The sequence below is a fragment of the Danio aesculapii genome, chromosome 12 (assembly GCF_903798145.1).
Source record: "Danio aesculapii chromosome 12, fDanAes4.1, whole genome shotgun sequence".
NCBI lineage: Eukaryota > Metazoa > Chordata > Actinopteri > Cypriniformes > Danionidae > Danio > Danio aesculapii.
In genome coordinates this window covers 50,877,542-50,896,026 of record NC_079446.1, presented here as the reverse complement: position 1 = coordinate 50,896,026, position 18,485 = coordinate 50,877,542, and the positions used below count along the sequence as shown (strand labels likewise).

The window sequence follows — 18,485 nt, the reverse complement described above, 5'->3', positions numbered from 1 at the left end:
CTGAACAATTCGCATATTCATATACACCATCTAACTGAACAATTCGCATATTCATATACACCATCTAACTGAACAATTTGCATATTCATATACACCATCTAACTGAACAATTTGATATTCATATACACCATCTAACTGAACAATTCGCATATTCATATACACCATCTAACTGAACAATTCGCATATTCATATACACCATCTAACTGAACAATTCGCATATTCATATACACTATCTAACTGAACAATTTGCATATTCATATACACCATCTAACTGAACAATTCGCATATTCATATACACTATCTAACTTAACAATTCGCATATTCATATACACTATCTAACTGAACAATTCGCATATTCATATACACTATCTAACTGAACAATTTGCATATTCATATACACCATCTAACTGAACAATTTGCATATTCATATACACCATCTAACTGAACAATTCGCATATTCATATACACCATCTAACTGAACAATTCGCATATTCATATACACTATCTAACTGAACAATTTGCATATTCATATACACCATCTAACTGAACAATTTGCATATTCATATACACCATCTAACTGAACAATTCGCATATTCATATACACCATCTAACTGAACAATTTGCATATTCATATACACCATCTAACTGAACAATTTGATATTCATATACACCATCTAACTGAACAATTTGCATATTCATGTACACCATCTAACTGAACAATTTGCATATTCATATACACCATCTAACTGAACAATTTGCATATTCATATAAACCATCTAACTGAACAATTTGCATATTCATATACACCATCTCACTGAACAATTTGCATATTCATATACACCATCTCACTGAACAATTCGCATATTCATATACACCATCACACTGAACAATTTGCATATTCATATACACTATCTAACTGAACAATTCGCATATTCATATACACTATCTAACTTAACAATTCGCATATTCATATACACTATCTAACTTAACAATTCGCATATTCATATACACCATCTAACTGAACAATTCGCATATTCATATACACCATCTAACTGAACAATTTGCATATTCATATACACCATCACACTGAACAATTCGCATATTCATATACACTATCACACTGAACAATTCGCATATTCATATACACTATCACACTGAACAATTCGCATATTCATATACACTATCTAACTGAACAATTCGCATATTCATATACACTATCTAACTTAACAATTCGCATATTCATATACACTATCTAACTGAACAATTCGCATATTCATATACACTATCTAACTGAACAATTCGCATATTCATATACACCATCTAACTGAACAATTTGCATATTCATATACACCATCTAACTGAACAATTTGCATATTCATATACACCATCTAACTGAACAATTTGCATATTCATATACACCATCTAACTGAACAATTTGCATATTCATATACACTATCTAACTGAACAATTCGCATATTCATATACACTATCTAACTGAACAATTTGCATATTCATATACACCATCTAACTGAACAATTTGCATATTCATATACACTATCTAACTGAACAATTTGCATATTCATATACACCATCTCACTGAACAATTTGCATATTCATATACACCATCTAACTGAACAATTCGCATATTCATATACACCATCTCACTGAACAATTCGCATATTCATATACACTATCTAACTGAACAATTCGCATATTCATATACACTATCTAACTGAACAATTTGCATATTCATATACACCATCTAACTGAACAATTTGCATATTCATATACACCATCTAACTGAACAATTCGCATATTCATATACACCATCTAACTGAACAATTTGATATTCATATACACCATCTAACTGAACAATTTGCATATTCATGTACACCATCTAACTGAACAATTCGCATATTCATATACACCATCTAACTGAACAATTTGCATATTCATATACACCATCTAACTGAACAATTCGCATATTCATATACACTATCTAACTGAACAATTCGCATATTCATATACACCATCTAACTGAACAATTTGATATTCATATACACCATCTAACTGAACAATTTGATATTCATATACACCATCTAACTGAACAATTCGCATATTCATATACACCATCTAACTGAACAATTCGCATATTCATATACACCATCTAACTGAACAATTTGCATATTCATATACACCATCTAACTGAACAATTTGATATTCATATACACCATCTAACTGAACAATTCGCATATTCATATACACCATCTAACTGAACAATTCGCATATTCATATACACCATCTAACTGAACAATTCGCATATTCATATACACTATCTAACTGAACAATTCGCATATTCATATACACTATCTAACTGAACAATTTGCATATTCATATACACCATCTAACTGAACAATTTGCATATTCATATACACCATCTAACTGAACAATTCGCATATTCATATACACCATCTAACTGAACAATTCGCATATTCATATACACTATCTAACTGAACAATTTGCATATTCATATACACCATCTAACTGAACAATTTGCATATTCATATACACCATCTAACTGAACAATTCGCATATTCATATACACCATCTAACTGAACAATTCGCATATTCATATACACCATCTAACTGAACAATTCGCATATTCATATACACCATCTAACTGAACAATTCGCATATTCATATACACCATCTAACTGAACAATTCGCATATTCATATACACCATCTAACTGAACAATTTGCATATTCATATACACCATCTAACTGAACAATTTGATATTCATATACACCATCTAACTGAACAATTTGCATATTCATGTACACCATCTAACTGAACAATTTGCATATTCATATACACCATCTAACTGAACAATTTGCATATTCATATAAACCATCTAACTGAACAATTTGCATATTCATATACACCATCTCACTGAACAATTCGCATATTCATATACACCATCACACTGAACAATTTGCATATTCATATACACTATCTAACTGAACAATTCGCATATTCATATACACTATCTAACTTAACAATTCGCATATTCATATACACTATCTAACTTAACAATTCGCATATTCATATACACCATCTAACTGAACAATTCGCATATTCATATACACCATCTAACTGAAAAATTTGCATATTCATATACACCATCACACTGAACAATTCGCATATTCATATACACTATCACACTGAACAATTCGCATATTCATATACACTATCACACTGAACAATTCGCATATTCATATACACTATCACACTGAACAATTCGCATATTCATATACACTATCTAACTTAACAATTCGCATATTCATATACACTATCTAACTGAACAATTCGCATATTCATATACACTATCTAACTTAACAATTCGCATATTCATATACACCATCTCACTGAACAATTTGCATATTCATATACACCATCACACTGAACAATTCGCATATTCATATACACCATCACACTGAACAATTCGCATATTCATATACACTATCACACTGAACAATTCGCATATTCATATACACTATCTAACTGAACAATTCGCATATTCATATACACTATCTAACTTAACAATTCGCATATTCATATACACTATCTAACTGAACAATTCGCATATTCATATACACTATCTAACTTAACAATTCGCATATTCATATACACTATCTAACTTAACAATTCGCATATTCATATACACTATCTAACTTAACAATTCGCATATTCATATACACTATCTAACTTAACAATTCGCATATTCATATACACCATCTAACTGAACAATTCGCATATTCATATACACCATCTAACTGAACAATTTGCATATTCATATACACCATCACACTGAACAATTCGCATATTCATATACACTATCACACTGAACAATTCGCATATTCATATACACTATCACACTGAACAATTCGCATATTCATATACACTATCACACTGAACAATTCGCATATTCATATACACCATCTAACTGAACAATTCGCATATTCATATACACTATCTAACTGAACAATTCGCATATTCATATACACTATCTAACTTAACAATTCGCATATTCATATACACTATCTAACTGAACAATTTGCATATTCATATACACCATCTCACTGAACAATTTGCATATTCATATACACCATCACACTGAACAATTCGCATATTCATATACACCATCTAACTGAACAATTTGCATATTCATATAAACCATCTAACTGAACAATTTGCATATTCATATACACCATCTAACTGAACAATTTGCATATTCATATACACCATCTAACTGAACAATTTGCACCATCTTACAATCTGCATATTCATATACCATAACACTCAACAATTCATATATTCATATACACCATCTCACTAAACAATTTGCACATGCATAAACCATCACACTGAACGATTTGCATATTCATATACGATCACATTGAACAATTCGGACATTCACATATACATCATCTTATTAAACAATTTGCATATTCATATACCATCATGCTAAATGAGTTGCATATTCATACACCAGCTTACCAAATGATTTGCATATTCACATACCATCATACTGAATGACTGCATATTTGCACACCATCACAATGATCAATTTGCATATTCATATACCATCATGCTAAATGATTTGCATATTCATACACCAGCGTACCAAATGATTTGCATATTCACATACCATCATACTGAATGACTGCATATTTGCACACCATCACAATGATCAATTTGCATATTCACAGACCATAACACCTACAAAATCATACCAAATTATTTGAATATTAACCATTTGAATATTCATATACTGAATGATTTGCATATTCACATTCATCATACTAAATGACTCATTTATTTATGTAAAAAGAAGCAGAATGATTTGCATATTCATATAAAACGATACTGAAGGATATTCATACAGCAACATAATGAAAAATTTGCAATTAAATGAATGATCTGCATCTGATAAATTAAAATAAAACAAAAACGTAAAGAAATTAAATAAGAATTAGACAAAAAAAGACAAGAAAGAAAAGTCAAATTTGATTTCTGATATATATTTTTATTCTAATTAAGATAATAAACATATTCTAGATATTAATATATAATAATAAATATATTTCATATTCTAATTTTCAATATTGGAAATTATATATATACACATATATATATATATATGTAAAATGATTTGCCTATTCATATAAAATGACACTGAGTGATATTTATACACCATCAAACTGGATAATTTGCATATTCATACACCATCAAAGTGATTGATTTACATTACCGAATGACTCAGGATTCTCAGACAGTTTGTCAAGCACCACCAAATAAACACAAACATCTGGAAGAAAGCAGTGTGTGTTGTCTGTGTTCTGAAACATTCATTGAGTTCAGTGTGTCTGAAAGCTGAATGAGCCAAACGTTTCCCTCTGATTCACATCAGCCTTCGGAAATGAGGCCTTTCCTGTAGAGTTTTACAGGCGCACACAGGAACTGCTGAGGGAGGAACACACACACACACACACACACACACACACATCTGAACCGCAACCGCAGAAATACACTCGCACTGCAACAATAACACATGATTTTTGGAAGTACAGCTTAAACAGAGGAAAACATTTCAGATTGTTCACGTGTGGTTTGATGCATTAATGTGTTGTTTTAATGTTATGTTATGTTTAAACATAAACATGTTTTAATTCACAAATCGCACATTCATTTACACCATCTCACTGAACTATTTGCATATTCGTATACCATCATACTCAATTTGCATGTTCACACTCCATCATACCAAATGATTTGCACAATCAAACAAAATAATACTTGATGATTTACATATTATTATGGCATCACACTGAACCACTCAGATTCATACACTATCATAATGAACAATTTGCACATTCACACACCGTCACACTGAATGATACACACATTTATTTACACCATCTCAATAAACAATTTGCATATTCATATACCATCACACTTAACAATTTACATATTCACATATACTATCTTACTGAACAATTTGCATATTCATATACACCATCTTACTAAACAATTTGCATATTCATATACACCATCTTACTAAACAATTTGCATATTCACATCTCATCACACTGAACAATTCTTATACACCATCTCACTGAAAAATGTGCATATTCACATCACATAACACTGAACAATACACACATTCATATGCACCATCTTAATGAAGAATTTGCATATTCATATACAATCATGCTGAACAATTTGCATATTTATATACACCATCTCACTGACCAATTTACATATGCATAAACCATCTCACTGAACGATTTGCATATTCATAAACACCATCACACTGAACAATTTGTATATTCATATAAACCATCACACTAAACGATTTGCATATTCATAGACACCATCACACTGAACGATTTGCATATTCATAAACACCATATAACTGAACGATTTGCATATTCATAGACACCATCACACTGAATGATTTGCATATTCATAAACACCATCACACTGAACAATTTGTATATTCATATAAACCATCACACTGAACAATTTGTATATTCATATAAACCATCACACTGAACGATTTGCATATTCATAGACACCATCACACTGAACGATTTGCATATTCATAAACACCATCTAACTGAACGATTTGCATATTCATAAACACCATCACACTGAACAATTTGTATATTCATATAAACCATCACACAGAACGATTTGCATATTCATAGACACCATCTCACTCAACGATTCGCATATTCATATACACCATCACACTGAACAATTTGCTTATGGATAAACCATCACACTGAATGATTTGCATATTCATATACACCATCACATTGAACAATTCGCATATGGATAAACCATCACACTGAATAATTCGCTTATGGATGAACCATCACACTGAACGATTCGCATATTCATATACACCATCACATTGAACAATTTGCATATTCACATACACCCTCACACTGAATAATTCGCATATGGATAAACCATCACACTGAATGATTTGCATATTCATATACACTACTCACTGACCAATTTGCATATTCACATACACCATCACACTGAATAATTCGCATATGGATGAACCATCACACTGAACGATTCGCATATTCATATACACTACTCACTGACCAATTTGCATATTCACATACACCATCACACTGAATAATTTGCATATGGATAAACCATCACACTGAACGATTCGCATACTCATATACCAACAATTTGCATAGTCATATACACCATCTCAGTGAACAATTTCCATATTCATATAAACCATCACACTGAACGATTCGCATATTCATATACACCATCTCACTGAACAATGAGGTTTATCCATATGCAAATTGTTCAGTGTGATGATGTTTATGAATATGCAAATTTTTCAGTGAGATTGTGTATAAGAATATGCGAATTCATATACACCATCTCACTGAACAATTTGCATATGGATAAACCATCACACTGAATAATTCGCTTATGGATAAACCATCACACTGAATAAATTTGCATATTCATATACACCACCTCACTGAACAATTTGCATATGGATAAACCATCTCACTGAACAATTTGCATATTTATATAAACCATCTTACTGAACAATATGCATAATCATATACACCATCTTAATGAACGATTTGGATATTCAGAAACCATCACACTGAACAATTTGCATATTCATATTCCATCACACTGAACGATTTGTATTCATATACACCACCTTAATGAACAATTTGCATAATTATATACCATCACACTGAACAATTCACACATTCATTTACACCATCTTACTGATCAATTTGCATATTCAAATACCCTGTCATGGAAACACCATCGTGGAGGTTTTATTTGTATTATTTACAGTAGGATTGTAAATAAATGATTTGTTGTACTCTTCCGTTCACTGCGCTCTGAGTTTACCATCTATGCTGACTTTACTGCTGAGAAACATGTGGAATGACTGCATTACATGTTTAGCTTCCAGCTGATTTTCCCTCCAGCAATAACATGCATCATAACAGCAGGAGTGTGTGTGTTAGGAAAGAAAATGGTGGATGACACAATATTCACTGTTCACACACTCAACAATAACACACTGTTCTCACTGCGCAGATCACACACACACAGTCTATTATACTAGATAAAACACATCACCAGCTGCAGATACACACACACACAAACCCAGTGAGTCATGTGTCAACTTAGGCAAACAGACACACAATCATGTGTTGCAATATATACACATGCTCCAGTTCAGTTCCACCTGATGTTAAAGGGTCAGTTCACCCAATAATGAACATGTACTCACTCTTTACTCTCCCTCAAGTGGTTATAAACCTTCATCAGTTTCTTTCTTTTATTAAATACAAAAGAAGATGTTTAGAAAAATGCTGAAAACCATTTACTTCCAGCATTCTTCTAAATATCTTCTTTTGTATTCAACAGAAGAAAGAAACTCATGAAGGTTTATAACCACTTGAGGGAGAGTAAAGGTAAGGTAAAGTTAGGGTAATTAGGCAAGTCATTGTATAACAGTGGTTTATTCTGGAGACAATCCAACACTAATATTGCTGAAGGAGCTAATAATATTGACCTTAAAATGGCTTTAAAACTATTAAAAACTGCTTTTATTCTAGCTGAAATAAAACTAATAAGACTTTCTCCAGAAGAACAAATATTAGAGGAAATACTGTGAGAAACTAATTATTGCAGTGTCACTTTTTTCCAGATTTCACACAGCCACACACTCACCCTGCTTCATTAAGGATCCGTACCTGTGTGTGTGTTCTGCGTCCACAGGACTGAACAGGAATATATGCTACCGGTCCATCAGCTGATCATCTGACCTAAAAGAAAACCGCAAGCTGTTATTGGCTAACGACATCACCTAAAGACTACTAGGAATGCACATTGTTCATTATGCATGTTTATGCGCATGCTCATTAATTTGCATGTTTAGACTTTGACATTATTTTCATTCGTCACAGTTTAAACATTTCAAATAGAAATACATTAATGCATTGTGTGCATGTTTTTCTGTGTGTGTGTGTGTGTGTGTGTGTGTGTGTGTCTCCATCTGTCTCTCTGTCAGAGATTATTTTTAGAGTCTCCTGCAGACGTGTTTTAGCACAGATGAGAACTGCAGTCTGACCTGCTGCTCACACACACACACACACACACACACACACACACACACACACACACACACACACACACACACACACACACACACAAACCAACACGGGGAGAACATGCAAACTCCACACAGAAACACCAACTGACCCAGGTGAGACTCGAACCAGCGACCTTCTTGCTGTGAGGCGATAGTGCTACTCACTGCGCTACCGTGCAGCCTAACTGTATTATTATCTGAGAAATAAGCAATAGCCCTTTATCTGATCTGTTTTATGTGGGGTAGTCCTGTTTTATATGTAATCTGAGCATTTTTTCTTTCCGTTGATGTTATCTTTGCGTGTCTTTTGAAGACGTTTTGTTGTGTCTGTATTATCCTGAAAATCCAATAAACATAATAATAAAAAATGCATTCTGTTTATTGTCATGCATTAGTGCAGGGGTGTCCAAACTCAGTCCTGGAGGGCCGGTGTCCTTCTGAGTTTATCCAAGGAGCATAGAATCACCAAGAGTCGACACTCTATTTGGGAAACAGCCACTGGATGCCGCTAGTGTCAGGCAGCAGCCATTTTGGAATGAAAATTCCAATAGGAAAACAGCACGGATAACTAACACCAGACAGATGCTGCGTCCCAATCCGCATACTATGCTTCCTAAATAGTATTTGAAAATATAATTAGTATGTCCCAAACCATAGTATGTTGAAAAGAGTATGCCAGAGGCTCCCGGATGGTTTGTTATTTCCGGTAAAAATGTTAAGCGTTGAAAGGTCCATACTCTAACCGCTGATATTCCCCACAATACATTGCACGTTGGACAGGAATGCGATCAGAACTACAAACACATGTGAAAAAAGTGTAAATAAACTACAAACATGGACGCGCGAGACCAAGAGTCAAGTAGAGAGGCTTCGGGAAAGATGTTTGAATGACTGTTAGTCAATATCTAGCCCACTGGAACATGTTTAAATAGCATTATCTGTGTTATATTTCATCTGCAACAACAATACTCAACTTATATAAAGATGTGTTTGGACGTCAAAACATCTGAATGCCGAATTACCCAAAGACCTGAGGAGATGCCTCTGCATGAAAGACTCGTGAATGGGAGATTAACCTGTTGCTGCTGCTTCTCCAGTAATGGAGGATATTAAATACAACAGAAATGTGGATGATGTGTGGATGATTGACAGCGGGCGTAACTAAGATAACACAACGATCTGTTAAACAGGAAGTAGAATGTCCCAAAGCTTGCATACTCGTCTGTTACACACTCAAAAGTGTGTACGTTTCCTTCACAAAAAAAAGTACATACTTTAGGGTGTAGTATAAGTATGCCAATTGGGATGCAGCATGAATGAATTACAGTGAGTTAAAATGAGTACATCTGCTTTGATTTTTAACATTTTAAAACAATATCCCAATAAAAACAGACAATTTCCACAACGTTGACAAGACTAAGTTTAATACATCTGATTGTAACGCCACGCCAGCAGAGGGAGCCCTCGCCCAACTACTGACTCAGCTCCGCTCCCTCTGCGGCTACTTCCTGTTTGTGCTGTATTTCAGTGAGTGCTCACGCCATGCTTCTTTGCGAAGTATTGCCAGTTGAAGCTGCGGTCACACTTGACTTTTCTCCCCATAAACTTCCATTCATACGCACGGGAATGCGTCAGACCAGAAACGCAGGGTCATGCGTTAAGTTTCGCACGTCGCTGAGGTGCAAAGTTCAAGCTTGGTGAATTCTGACCTGCGAAATCGCATCACTTGACTGCGTGAGACCAATCGAGGATCAAAACAGGACCTCTCTGGACAGAAATTTTAAACATGGAGCAATCGCTGGCTTTTTAAAATATCTAATCATCTTGTTTAATCCCGCCCCTTTTCAGAGCGCAGTACGACAGAATTTCGCACACACAAAGCCCGGTGTGACCGTAGCTTCACCTGTCGTACCAAGCGTTGTTCCTAGTGACTTTCTTGACTGCATTCCTGTGTTTGACCCAGCCTGCCTTGACCACGTACGTTCTCTGTCCTTGCCCTTCTGATCTGTTTTGGACTGATTGTTGTTGCACTGATCCTCTGCCTGCATTATTACTACGTCTTCTGGATTTGCCCCTTTGCTTGTCGCTTGGTTTGGACCGCTTTCCTGTTACTGACTATTTGCCTGTTAATTTGCTGATGTCTCTGTCTCACCCTTTTAATAAACTTCCGCACATGGATTCAAACAAAACCTCCCCTGCTGAAAAATCCATCTTAAACCAGCTTTGGCCATTTCCAGCCTGGTTTAATCTGGACAGAGCTGGTTTTGGCAGTGCTCCCAGCCTGCCTAGGCTGGTCAAGCTGGTTTTAGCTGGTCATCTCCCAAAAACCAGGCTGGTCAACCAGCTAAAACCAGCCAACCAGCCTAGGCTGGTTTAAGCTGTTTTTTCAGTAGGGTCAGCCTCCTCGTTACACTGATATGTAAAATATCTGTTTCACAAATAACACAAGAGTAAGGTTAACAAAATAACTTAATTACTTTTGTTTTGTTTTACTCAAATTAGGGTGAAGCAAAAGTGAGTATACACAACAAAACCTCCATTATCTGGTAGCTTGTGTGGCCTCCCGCATTAAAGATCATGAATAAATATAAATACATTTGGAGATAGTAGCCTTTTAAATAAAAACATTATTAGTCTTTTTTTAATAGACAAATACTATTATAATATAATACTCCAACAAAAGTACTGTTATCTGTTATCAACATCCCATTTTGAAAGTCATGTTAATTTAATTGAACATGTCAGTATTCATTTATATTATACCAGTGAGTAAACTATTAAATTAAAGTCATTTAAAGTCATTTCAGTTTCAAGAAAACAAGTATAATTGATATATTAAACATTAAGTCTGTAAAATAAACTATTAAAAGTGCTCATGATTGTGATAGTAAGCGTTGTATTGTCGTCTTTCAGGTTGTATTTCAGCTTTAAAGCACTTTTTAAATGAATAAATAAAACATAAAGCAGCTGCTTGCCATCGCGACAGCAATAAGATCTAATGGACGGACGATCGCTTTCACTCCAGAATGGTGGAATCGCTGAGCGCTGCTGCTGCAATGGAACGTTCTATTGAGTGTCGCCTCTTGGTCATTCTAAGCTCTTTGGTTTAGCTCCAACTTGCTTCAACACACATGCAGGAAGCTTCTAGAGCAGTGGTGCTCAACCCTGTTCCTGGAGATCGACCTACCAGCAAAGTTCAGCTCCAGCCCAGATCAAACACACCTGAACCAATTAATCATCACTGAACAGCACTTGATAATTACAGGCAGGTGTGTTTGATATGGGCTGCAACTGAAATCTGCAGGAAGGTCGATCTCCAGGAACAGGGTTGGTCACGCCTGGTCTACTGTGTATCTAGTAAGAGCTTGATTAGCTGCTTCAGGTGTGTTTGATTAGAGTTGGAGCTCTCCAGCACACCGGCCCTCCAGGACTGAGTGTGGACACCCCTGCACTAGTGTAAGAAATATGGTGATTTTAGCAAGTATAGCATTTATTATCTGTAACGTGAGATTTACAACACCTTTTCTTTCAATCATCTCAGCATCTATTATTCCTTACAGACCTGAAGAGAGCAGTGTGTGTGTGTGTGTGTGTGTGTGTGTGCGCGTGTGTGATGCATTAGCGTGTAATGGGAAGGTAAAGTCTCTTTCTCCCTTTCTCAGATTCCAGATCTCTCCAACACCTCCCTCCCTCCATCCATTCATCACTCACTCATTCACACACACACACGAGCACTGAAACTCAGACCGCTGCTTGTTTCGAGTGTTTTTCTCCTGACTCACACACTGAACACACACTCCGGCTGCGTCACACAAACACAAGCGCTTGTTTTCAGAAGTTCACCAGAGACAAACAGCATTACATCACCACAGAGGAAACGTCTACACACACACACACACGTGCTACTGCTACCCGGAGGAAACCCACGGCAGTACGGGGAGAACATGCAATCTCCACGCAGAAACGCCTCATGACCCAGCCGAGGCTCGAACCAGTAACCTTCTTGCTGTGAAGCGACTGTGCTGCCCCAAATTTGGATTAATCGTTTACACTGACTAATATATTAATATAATATTTTTGATAACTAGTAAGTTCAAGCGAATATTAAAAATGTACAATGCACACACTTTTTTGTCAATAAAACTAAGGATTATAATATTTATACACTTGAAAATTCGAATTACGCCATTAAATTAATATATAGTTTTAGAAAGTTAAAGAAACTGTAAATGTTAAATTTAAATTCAACTAAACTATGCATATTTGAGGACTTTAATTTTAAAGTAGTTGTAGCTGGAAGGGCATCCGCTGCGTATAACATATGCTGGAATAGTTGGCGGTTCATTCCACTGTGGTGACCCCAGATTAATAAAGGGACTAAGCCGAAAAGAAAATGAATGAATGAATTTTAAAGTATGAATGTAAACAATAAACAAACAGCAGCAAAACATGCGGGATTTTATGAATGGAATAAACTCAGCCATGTGTGTGTGAAACTCCCGAAAACAAGCAGTAACTACTCCAAAGACAAATCAATTAATTTAAAGCAATTAATACTGGCTTGCATGTTTCGGGATCTGTAGAGCTGCGCATCGTTGGATTTGCTCTTCAGTATTTGGACTCTCAGTAGTGATTATTAAACCACACTGAACTCAGCTCAACTGAACTTAAACACTACAAACTGAACTACACTGTTCCTATTTACTGTGAGCTTTTATGTGAAGCTGCTTTGCCACAATCTACATTGTATAAGCGCTATACAAATAAAGGGGAATTGAATTGAATTGAATTGAATTGAATATTCAGAAATTAATTAAGTAATAATCCGAATCACAGCACGTTGCTTGAATACTTAAATATTTATTTATAATATATATATTAAAGAACTTCTAAGTCAAAAAGCAACCAGAATTATGACTATATACGCAAACACCTAAACTACTAATGTAAATATTAATGTATAAACTTCTATATTATTTACATTGTATTATTATTATTATTTTAACTTTTATTCTGTTATGATTTGCATGTCATAATTGCACCGTTTTGTTAAATATTCAGTATACACAAATATATATACATATAATAATTAAAGAAATCCCGGAGCGCGCACCTTCGGATCGCTGGGAGTCCCGGTCCGTTCCCGCGGGATGAAGATACACAAACTCTTTGACTAAAGTGGATCCAGAAACCGGCATTAAAGCCTTATTAACGCGGCTGGAGGAAGCAGGAGAGCTCTTACCGGGTAAATCCCGCCGGTGGAAGAGTGCCGGTGTCCGGTGCTGCTGCTGGAGTCTGTAGTGCTGCTGCTTCATGATCCAGAGTCACATTACACACAGATCCGCCGATCACAAAACGCGGAGCGGAGCAGTGGATCCGGTAATCTGGCGGAAACAAGCCAAATGCATTTGCTTGTTTATTTCTTCGGCTTATTCATTTACTTTGCTTGTTTATTTATTTAATGCATTTATACTACATGTTCGTTAATTAATAGTGTTTATATTTTATTTTATTTATGGGAGTTTCCCAGTGTTGGGTTGCAGCTGGAAGGGAATCTGCTGTGTAAAACATATGCTGCATAAGTCGGCGGTTCATTCCGCTGTGGTGACCCCTGATTAATAAAGGGACTAAGCCAAAAAGAAAATGAATGAATTAATGTATTTTTTTTATTTATTTGTTTGTTTTATTTGGTTTATTTATTATTTGCTTTATTTATTTAGTTAATTCATTTGTTTTATTTAATTATTTTGTTCATTTATTTATTTATTGAATTCATTTATTTATTTCGTTTATTTAATTGTTAAATTCATTAAATTTATTCGTTTATTTATTGATTCAGCTCATTTAATTCATTTAGTTTGTTTATTTAGTTATTTATTTAATTGATTTATGTAATATACTCAGAAATACATGAATGACTTGACTCCTCACAGACCTCAGGTCTCTCTCTTACAGTAATGTTCTGTCCAGGATGCTTTACAGTAATATATCTGTGCAGATACATGAGATTAGTCAGTACCAAAGACAAAACTGATCAACTAATCTAACAAAAACTGAGGATCACAGTTCAAATATTACTACTTTTGGACTAATAGATCCAGACCAAATACTTCTGGGTTGTTGAGTGTATAATGACCCAGATTGTGCAAGTGTAGCTGCTGTATTACTACAGTAACCTACATATATACATTCACCAGCTGCTATTAAATCTTTCATCTTCTGTATTGATATTAAATATAAATGTGGTGTGCACAAACAATAATTTAATTACAGCATCAACATTTAATATCGTGTTTTACTATAACTAATTAGCATAATGACACATTGGGACACATTAATAGTAAAACATATTGCCATAATGTGCAATGGTTGCAAAACCACAAACAAAAGTGTCTAAATTGCTTTTTAGCACTTATTTGCACAATTAAGGAATTGATTACTTCAATATGCTGCGTAAACTCTCTCTCTCTCTCTCACACACACACACACACACACTGTAATGTGAGGTGGACGCTGACAAAGGAGTGCGGATCCAAACACAGGTTTATTGAGAATATTCAGGCAAGCAATGGTCAATATAGGAACAAACAGATGTATACGGGCAATCCAGAGTCATGGTCAATAATCAGGTGGATGGTCAAAACAAACCAAAACAAAGCAAAGCAAGGTTCAAACACGGAAGGCAAGAAAAATGCGTTGTAATGTTCACAAACAGTATAACAAGACTCAGCAAAGAGGTGTGCGTGTGTGCTGTGTATAGAGTCCATGTAATCAGCTCATGCTCCCAGCTGTGTGTGAAATCAACGGAATGAAGAACAGGTGTGTGTGAGTGGTGCATGACTGGAACTTGTAGTCCATATACTGGTGGATTTGTAGTTCTTTGGTGAACTGTGCGTTTACCAGCAATCTGCAGCCGCTAGATCGCTGGTGATCACAACACACACACACACACACACACACACATATCTAATTTTATTATACATATACGTATTGATTACATTACAAGTTTTCATAACATGAATTATGCAAAATTAAAAAAACTATATATATATATATAAACATTAAAATTGAAATTAAATATTTAACAAGAGTATGTCAGCAATTTGCAAAGAAATTATTTTTCATTTTCATTTAATTAATGTACTAAAAAAATCAAAACTACAATTTTGATTGTACGAATTAAAACAAACAACTAAAAAATACATATAAACACAACTATGTGACTAAAATTAAAATAACTATAATTAAAACAATTCCAACTATTATTAAAAAATCACAATAGTGTCTCATTAATATCTATTATTATTGTGCATTATGTGTGTAGAGTTGCTGTTCCTGATGTGAGCTCCGGCTCCGTGTTTTGCGGGTCTCCGGTGTAAAACTCACAGTAAAGAACGTGTTTGAGATCCGCGGCAGCAGCAGCCCGTCTGAGAGCGGTGACGTCACATACACACACACACACACACGATATCTCGATCTCTCTAAACAATATTGGGAACTTGTGAGTAGACATGAATTGTTCATACGATAGAATATTCCCGGAACTGTCAACAAGTTTTAAAAGATAATTAATGTCTCTATTAAACCAATTTACTAAGAAGAAAGATTTATTTGGAGAGGTTATATTACCATTATTCCAACTAAAGGAGCTGTGAGGAGAAAAATCGTGACAGTAACAGACAAGCAAGAAGAGCCTGTTGGTGGAATTTGGAGAGTTTAGAGAATTTAATTCAGTTATTAAATCTGTACAAATTATTCAACTTGTTAATAATCATATTTCTATAATTCTCTATCTGCTGTAAACCCAAAACTGCATTTAGAAGGTGTTGAGTTGACTTATAAAACAATGTACTAACAAACATATCCGTAAACGTATCCGTTTTTCAGAAGCAAAATCAAATTAATCCTAGAGGCAAATCTTTCTGGAGCTCTATTATAGTTAATATTAATTGGAAAAGAGTCTGGTTAACTCCCTTCAAATTCACAATTAATACCTAAATTAAGGAAATCCATTTTAAAATATTAAACACAGTTTACCCAGTAAAGTCGTTTTGATCAAAGTACATTGAAATAGAGGATATCTGTGGTTTCTGCGATGTGGATAAAGAGAGCCTTTGTCTTTGTTTTTTGAATGCAGCATTGTAAAGCATTTCGGGAAGAATCTAGCCACCTATATTTTTAAAAGGACAAAACTTAGTTATTATTTTATTTTATATAATTTTTATTATGAAAACAAATCCAACAAATGTCTTGAATATATCTTTAATCTCTTTATTTTATTGGTAAAGTTTTACATACACAAACAGAGATTTGCTAAATCATCTCCTACATTAACAGTTTTTTGTATCGAGTTTGACTTAATTTATACTGTAAAATTGTTGAAAAGCAAATAAAAAGAGACATGCATCAATTATTATGACACTTATTGATTCCCCTGTCAATTCGTACAATCATTGGATGTAGAAATGCTGTACTCTATACTTTGTGTAATTTAATTTTTTATTTTTTTTTGCTTATTGTTGTATTAGTTTGTGTTTCATATTTTATATATTTATATTTGTTCCTGATCGTTATGCAATTAATATATATCACACAAAGTCTCTCACACACACAAAAAGCAATCACACACACATATACATAGACACAAAGTCACTCACTCACAAACTCACTTAAACAAACACACACATACAGACAGACAGACATACATACACAAAACAAAGTCATTCACACACACACACACACACACACACACGCACACACACGCACACACACGCACACACACACACACAGAGACAAAAAAACTGTCACTCACTCAAACACATATGGTGTATATGTATGGATACGTGTGTGTGTGTATGTGTGTGTGTGTGTGTGTGTGTGTGTATGTGTTTGTGTGTGTGAGACAACAATGAGGGTCAGGAGTTGTGTTAAAGGTCAGCATCTGCATTGATTTCTGCCTGTCTCCACTTATCTGCACATGCAGCCTTTCTGCTATCTTCACATATGCAAAACACACACACACACACACCACACAGCCCTGGGGGTTTATGGACACAAACACACACATGCCCGCCCAGAACCTTCGTTCAGATGTCTGAAGATGCAAGACGTCTCAAATCGCTGCTATTTGAGCTTAAGCCTGAGCTTTTACATGACTGAATTCACATGATATTGATTTTAGCATGCTCTGGCCCTTTAAATGCTTTGGCTGGTTCAGATTAACATATGATTTGCATATGCAGCTCCATCTTTAGAAG

At 34.8% G+C, this 18,485-nt stretch overlaps 1 protein-coding gene across 3 annotated transcripts in view; it reads right to left on the bottom strand.

The window, feature by feature from the left end:
* The window catches only part of LOC130238780 (zinc finger MIZ domain-containing protein 1-like), a 30,822-nt gene extending 16,264 nt beyond the window's left edge, over positions 1-14,558 (bottom strand). For 2 of the 3 annotated variants that reach the window (XM_056469888.1, XM_056469886.1), the window contains exons 1-2: positions 14,471-14,558; positions 8,831-8,902 (exon numbers count right to left, since the gene is read on the bottom strand). The gene's annotated coding sequence lies outside the window, so the exon portion shown is untranslated. Of the gene's footprint in view, positions 1-8,830; positions 8,903-14,341 lie in introns of all 3 variants that reach the window. The other variant, XM_056469887.1, reaches the window with a different exon arrangement.
* Between the last annotated feature and the right edge of the window lie 3,927 nt (positions 14,559-18,485).